We start from the raw sequence: 6,000 nt of genomic DNA on the forward strand, positions 1-6,000 counted from the left end.
TAACGCTGCCCGCCACGTGCACCCCGTTGGCGCCGCCATCTTCGGCGTCATTTTGGACAGCGCCTCAGGACCCCTGCTCGTCGGGCACCTCATCGGGCCACTCATCGTCCGCAACCGCCGCCGACCAGCCCGGGGCCCACCAACACCAACCACAGCTCGCCTCCATCACGCTCGACCAGTCCCAGCCGCACAACCTCGCAACCGCGACAACGACGGTGAAAGTCGATGGCCACAAGACACCTTGCCTTCTCGACTCAGGGAGCAGGGAGCACGGAAAGTTTCATCCACCCCGAAACGGTAAGGGGCTGCTCCCTCGCGGTACACCCCATTACCCAACGAATCTCCCTAGCCTCCGGATGCCACTCCGTGGAGATCCGGGGATACTGCACTGACACCCTCACCGTCCAGAGCGTAGAGTTCAGCAACTTCCAGCTCTACGTCCTCCCCAACCTCTGCGCTGCCTTGATACTCGGCCTGGACTTCCAGTGCAACCTTCAAAGTCTAACTCTGAAATTCGGCGGACACCTATCACCCCTTACTGTATGCGGCCTCACAACCCTTAAGGTCGACCCACCTTCCCTGTTTGCAAACCTCACCCCGGATTGCAAACCCGTCACCACCAGGAGCAGACGGTACAGTGCCCAGGACAGGACCTTCATCAGGCCGGAGGTCCAGAGGCTACTGCGGGAAGGCATCATTGAAGCCAGCAACAGCCCTTGGAGAGCACAGGTGGTAGTTGTAAAGACTGGGGAGAAACACAGGATGGTCATTGACTACAGTCAGACCATCAATCGGTACACGCAGCTCAACGCGTACCCCCTCCCACGCATACCTGATATGGTCAATCAGATTGATCAGTACCGGAACTTCTCTACAGTGGACCTGAAATCTGCCTGCCACCAGCTCCCCATCCGCAAGGCGGACCACCAATACACTGCGTTCGAAGCAGACGGCCACCTTTACCACTTCCTTAGGGTTCCCTTCGGCGTCACTAATGGGGTCTCGGTCTTCCAACGGGAGATGGACTGAATGGTTGACCGGTACGGACTGCGGTCCACCTTCCCGTACCTGGATAACGTCACCTTCTGCGGCCACGACCAGCAGGACCACGACGCTAACCTTTTCAAATTTCTCCACACCGCCAAACTCCTGAACCTAACGTACAACAAGGAGAAGTGCGTGTTCAGCACCAACCGCTTAGCCATCCTTGGCTATGTGGTGCAAAATGGAGTTCTAGGGCCCGACCCCGACCGCATGTGCCCCCTCATGGAACTCCCCCTCTCCCACTGACCCAAGGCCCTCAAACGATGCCTGGGGTTCTTCTCATACTATGCCCAGTGGGTCCCTAACTATGCGGACAAGGCCCGCCCACTCATTCGCTCCACACTTTTCCCCCTCACGGCTGAGGCTTACCAGGCCTTCGACCGTATCAAGGCCAACATCGTCAAGGCCGCGATGCACACAGTCAACGAGACCCTCCCCTTTCAAGTCAAGAGCGATGCATTAGACCTCGCTCTGGCCGCCACCCAGAACCAGGCATGCAGACCCGTGACATTCTTTTCCCGCACTCTCCATGCCTCCGCAATTCGGCACTCCTCCGTCGAAAAGGAGGCCCAAACCATCGTTGAAGCTGTGCGGCATTGGAGGCATTACCTGGCCGGCAGGAGATTCACTCTCCTCACTGACCAACGGTCGGTAGCCTTCATGTTCAACAACACACAGCGGGGCAAGATAAAAAATGATAAAATCTTGAGGTGGAGGATCGAGCTCTCCACCTACAATTACGAGATTTTGTATCGCCCCGGTAAGCTCAATGAGCCCCCCGATGCCCTATCCCGCAGTACATGTGCCAACGCACAAGTGGACCGACTCCGGGCCCTACACGATGGTCTCTGTCACCCAGGGGTCACCTGGTTCTTTCACTTCATAAAGGCCCGCAACCTGCCCTACTCCATTGTGGCGGTCAGGGCGGTCACCAAAGACTGCCAGGTCTGCACGGAGTACAAACGGTACTTCTACCGGCCAGACCGGGCGCACCTGGTGAAGGCCTCCCGTCCCTTTGAACGCCTCAGCATGGACTTCAAAGGGCCCCTCCCCTCCTCCAACCGAAACACGTACTTCCTTAACGTGGTCGACGAATACTCCAGATTCCCCTTCGCCATCCCATGCCCCGATATGACGTCTGCCACCGTCATCAAAGCCCTCAATAGCATCTTCACTCTGTTCGGCTTCCCCGCTTACGTCCACAGCGACCGGGGATCCTCCTTTATGAGTGATGAGCTGCGTCAATTCCTGCTCAGCAAGGACATTGCCTTGAGCAGGATGACCTGCTACAACCCCCGGGGAAACGGGCAGGTGGAGAGGGAGAACGGGACGGTCTGGAAGGCTGTCCTGCTGGCTCTACGGTCTAAAATCTCCCGATCTCCCGCTGGCAGGAGGTCCTCCTCGACGCCCTCCACTCCATCCGATTGCTACTTTGCACTGTGACTAATGAAACCCCCCATGAACGTCTCCTTGCCTTCCCTAGGAAGTCCACCTCCGGGGTTTCGCTCCCAACGTGGCTGGCAGCTCCAGGACCCATTCTCCTCCGCAAGCACGTGCGGCTCCACAAGGTGGACATGTTGGTTGGGAGGGTACAGCTAATCCATGCAAACCCGCAGTACACCTACGTGGCGTACCCCGACGGCCGCCAAGACACAGTCTCCCTCAGGGACCTGGCACCAGCTGGGTCCCCCCCCACCCCCTGGGCCCCCCCTGCTGAGGGCCTTCACAGGGTGGATGTGGAAAGGATGCTTTCTTTCATTGGAGAATCCAGAACTAGGGGTCACTGTTCAAAAATAAGGGGTTGCTCATTTAAGACAGAGATCAGAACAAACATTTTCCCCTCAGAGAGTCGTGTGTGTCTGGAAGTCGCTTCCTCAAAGAGCGGTGGAAGCAGTCTTTGAATAATTGTAAGGCAGAGCTAGATAGAATCTGAATAAACAGGAGGGTAAAAGTCTATTGGAGGTAGGCAGGAATATGGGTTCGAAATTACAATTAGATCAGCCATCGAGGGGCCGAGTGGTCTACTCCTGATCCTAATTCATATGCTTGTATGTATGTTCATATGTGCCCTTGTGAAAATCCCAATGAATGACTGATTCACCTGTGGGTGGATTAGGGACCGAGAAATAGTGCTGACTTCTGCTTCCTGCCCCCGATGGGAAAATCATGCCCATCTTGACCATGTGGAGCTTGTCTAGATCTGATAACCAAAACAGGCCCCAGTAATTGAACACCCAGAGACTACTGGAAGTAATGAAACTATAGGATGCCTTGTGGCGCAGTGATAGCATCCTTACTGTTGGACCAGGAGCTCCGAGTTGGAGTCCAATGCCAGGACTTGTTGGCCACGGAAGGAGTGCCCAATGTGGTTCAACGGGTTAATGGTCAGCTTTGAAATCCTTCCCCCACTTCTTCCCACTATTCCCCATTGGGAAAAAAAAAGAGTATATAGGTGTGAAGATTTGCTAACAACAACAGTGAAACTATCAGCATGTATAAAGTGAGGGAAGTGATTAATGCTGATGAATGTGACATTATCAGCAGGCCGGTGGAGGAGGATCAGATGACGATTATAGGACATGACTGATATCACCTGAGCAAGAAGGTAGAATGCAGGATACCCCAGAACTGGAATCATAGATTTATTACTGCATAGAATGAGGCCATTCAGTCCATTGTGTCTGTGCTGGCTGTCTGCAAGAGCTATTCACCTGATGCCATAGCCCCAACCTTATCCCCGCAGTTATACACATTCCTCCTTTTCATACAATTCCATCTCTTCTTGAGTGACTCAATTGACCCTGCTTCCACCACACTTGTGGGGAGGCGGTGGCATAGTGGTATTGACACTGGACTAGTTAACCAGAGACCCAGAATAATACTCTGGGGACCCAGGTTCAAATCAAAATAAAAAATCTTGAATTAAAATTCTAATGGTGACTATGAAACCATTGTTGAGTGTCGTGGAAACCAATCTGGTTCACTAATGTCCTTTGGGAGGGAAATCTGCTGTCCTTACCTGGTCTGGCCTACATGTGACTCCAGACCCACAGTAATGTGGTTGACTCTTAACTGCCCCCTAAAGGGCAATTAGGGATGGGCAATAAATGCTGGCACAGTCTGCGACGCCCACGTCCCATGAACGAATAAAAAAAGACTCTCATGTAGTGCATTCCAGATCCTAAACACTCACTGCATAATAAGGTTTCTCTTCATTTCCGCACTGCCTCTTTTGCCAGTTACCTTAAATCTGTGTGCTCTGGTTCTAGCTCCTTCCACCAATGGGAACAGTTTCTCCTTATCTGCTCTGTCCAGACCCTTCATAATTTTGAATACCTCTATCAAATCTCCTCTCAAACTTCCCCTCTTCAAGAGGAACACTCCCAATTTCTCCAATCTATTTACCTAACCGAAGTTCCTTATCCCTGGAACAATTCTCGTGAATCCTTTCTGCACTCTCTCCAATGGTTTCATATCTTTCCTGAACTGTGGTGCCCAGAACCAGGGGCGTCATTCTCCGACCCTCCGCCAGGTCGGAGAATGGCCGTTGGCCGCCGTGAATCCCGCCCCCGCCGAAGTCTCCGGTACCGGAGATTGGGCGGGGGCGGGAATCGGGCCGCGCCGGTGGGCGGGACCCCCCCGCTGGATTCTCCGGCCCAGATGGGCCGAAGTCCCGCCCAGTAATTGCCTGCCCCGCCGGCGTAAATCAAACCTGGTATTTACCGGCGGGACCAGGCGGCGTGGGCGGGCTCCGGGGTCCTGGGGGGGGCGCGGGGCGATCTGACCCCGGGGGGTGCCCCCACGGTGGCCTGGCCCGCGATCGGGGCCCACCGATCCGCGGGCGGGCCTGTGCCGTGGGGGCACTCTTTCCCTTCCGCCTCCGCTACGGCCTCCACCATGGCGGAGGCGGAAGAGACTCTCCCCACTGCGCATGCGCGGGAAACTGACAGCGGCCGCTGGCGCTCCCACGCATGCGCCGGGAAACTGTCAGCGGCCGCTGACGATCCCGCGCATGCGCCGCATTTCCGCGCCAGCTGGCGGGGCAACAAACGTCATTTCCGCCAGCTGGCGGGGCGGAAATCCCTCCGGCGTCGGCCTAGCCCCTCAATGTTGGGGCTAGGCCGCCAAAGATGCGGAGCATTCCGCACCTTTGGGCCGGCACGATGCCCGTCTGATTGGCGCCGTGTTTGGCGCCAGTCGGCGGACATCGTGCCGTTGGGGGAGAATTTCGCCCCAGATGTAATACTTTAGTTGAGGCCAAATCAGTGTTTTATACAGGTTTAACATAACTCTCTTTGTTCTTGTACTCTGTTCCCCCATTAATCAAGCATAAGATGCTGTATACTTTATTAACCACTCTCTCAACTTATTCTGCCAACTTCAATGATTTATACACATATTCACCCAGGTCCCTCTGCTCCTGCAACCCTTTACAATTGTACCATTTCATTTATACTGTCTCTCCTATTAAAATGAATCACTTCTCTGCCATTTACATAGAACATAGAACATATAACGATACAGCACAGTACAGGCCCTTCGGCCCACGATGTTGCACCGAAACAAAAGCCATCTAACCTACACTATGCCATTATCATCCATATGTTTATCCAATAAACTTTTAAATGCCCTCAATGTTGGCGAGTTCACTACTGTAGCAGGTAGGGCATTCCACGGCCTCACTACTCTTTGCGTAAAGAACCTACCTCTGACCTCTGTCCTATATCTATTACCCCTCAGTTTAAAGCTATGTCCCCTCATGCCAGCCATTTCCATCTGCGGGAGAAGGCTCTCACTGTCCACCCTATATAACCCCCTGATCATTTTGTATGCCTCTATTAAGTCTCCTCTTAACCTTCTTCTCTCCAACGAAAACAACCTCAAGTCCATCAGCCTTTCCTCATAAGATTTTCCCTCCACACCAGGCAACATCCTGGTAAATTTCCTCTGCACCCG

This window comes from Scyliorhinus torazame, chromosome 10, assembly GCF_047496885.1.
Source record: "Scyliorhinus torazame isolate Kashiwa2021f chromosome 10, sScyTor2.1, whole genome shotgun sequence".
In the NCBI taxonomy this organism is placed as follows: Eukaryota; Metazoa; Chordata; class Chondrichthyes; order Carcharhiniformes; family Scyliorhinidae; genus Scyliorhinus; species Scyliorhinus torazame.